The following is a 1,501-nucleotide window of genomic DNA, read 5'->3' as shown; positions in this document are numbered from 1 at the left end:
CGAAGGAAATATGGCGGGAGTGTGTAGGAATTAGACATAGAAGGGGAGAGGAGTTGAAGCGAGGCGTGGGAGAACAAATTTTTTAAATAGTTTGTAGCGAGCGTAATATAGTTGTAATAACGATGCAGGAACAAATTACAGAGAAGCAAACAAATAAATATTAACGCAACAAATATACTTGATGTATATCTGTCTCGTGAGATGAATAATAATAATAATAATAAAAGAAAAAAAAAAGAAAAAGAAAAAAAAATGAACAAAAAGTAATGAAACCACTTGTCCGCCTTATGAAGCCAGAATACAATAGGTGATTGATTGATAAGAATCGACAAAGCAAAAGTAAAAAGTAAAGTAAATTAAAATAACGGTTAATTAACGATAAAGATTACTTCGTAGTGTGCAGTTACGCAGAGTTCGAGAATGGAAGGGTGGTTGAATGAAAGGAGACCGTAAATAAAAATGGTAGAGTGTAATGAGCATATTATACCTAAAGTGCGAAAATCGTGAAACGCTCGCCGCGTATTTATATCTCTTAAATATATATATATAAACAAGAAGACTCGCGCGTATATACGTGTCCGTACATATGTACAGGGTGTCTTCGTCGTTAGAGTGAAATAAAAGGAAAAGAAAAAATAGCAGGGAAAAATGGGGGGGAGGGGGAATAATGAAATTGAAGGAAACCCGCTCGATAAACGGGATTAATAAAACAGCGTCGCTCACAATTTTTGCACTTTGGTATCAAAACAATATCCCTGGGTCCCCCGAAATAGGGCATACGAATATAGCGCTACGTATACACCGGTTACATATGTGTACATATATTTTTGGATAAAGAACCCAGAAGAAAAAAAAAAAAAGAATTTTAAATCGAAATTCGGGCAGCGACGAGGACCACGAGGTTGTCCCGATGGATGGTTTCTCCACGCGAGGATCGTCCCACGAACGAGGGGACGGAAATTTTGGGCGAGGGAAGAATGAAAAAGCCACGGAAAGTTGTATCCTGGAACGAGTGAAAAGAATGGAAGAGAAAGAATTGCTTTCTTTTTTTCTCCTTTTCGTAATTTCCCGCGATGTCGAACATCCGGTACGCGCAGCCGATCGTCTGTTCGGCAATTTACGAAGGAATAACAACCGAGGAGGAAAAGGGAATTACGGAAAAGATGCAGAAAAAACGAAGTTGGCAACGAAAGAATTGGACGAGACTCGATAGCAATCCATCGGGAAAACATTGCGCGCGCGCGTCAGGCCCAAAAAAAATGTATTTATGAATATTTATTTACGCGAGATTAAATGAGATGAAAAAAAGAGGAAAATGATGAACGGAAGAAAATCTAATATATTGACGATTTAATAAAATAGATGGTCATAAGTTTAAGATATAAGTTTTATAATGAATACATATATATATTCATATAAATATATAGATTTATATGAATATATATATATTCATATAAATCTATATATATATATATATATTTACTTGTAAAGCATTTTACTG

This window comes from Eufriesea mexicana, unplaced genomic scaffold (assembly GCF_001483705.2).
Source record: "Eufriesea mexicana isolate 0111107269 unplaced genomic scaffold, ASM148370v2 scaffold3953, whole genome shotgun sequence".
NCBI lineage: Eukaryota > Metazoa > Arthropoda > Insecta > Hymenoptera > Apidae > Eufriesea > Eufriesea mexicana.
This window is presented reverse-complemented; position numbering follows the sequence as displayed.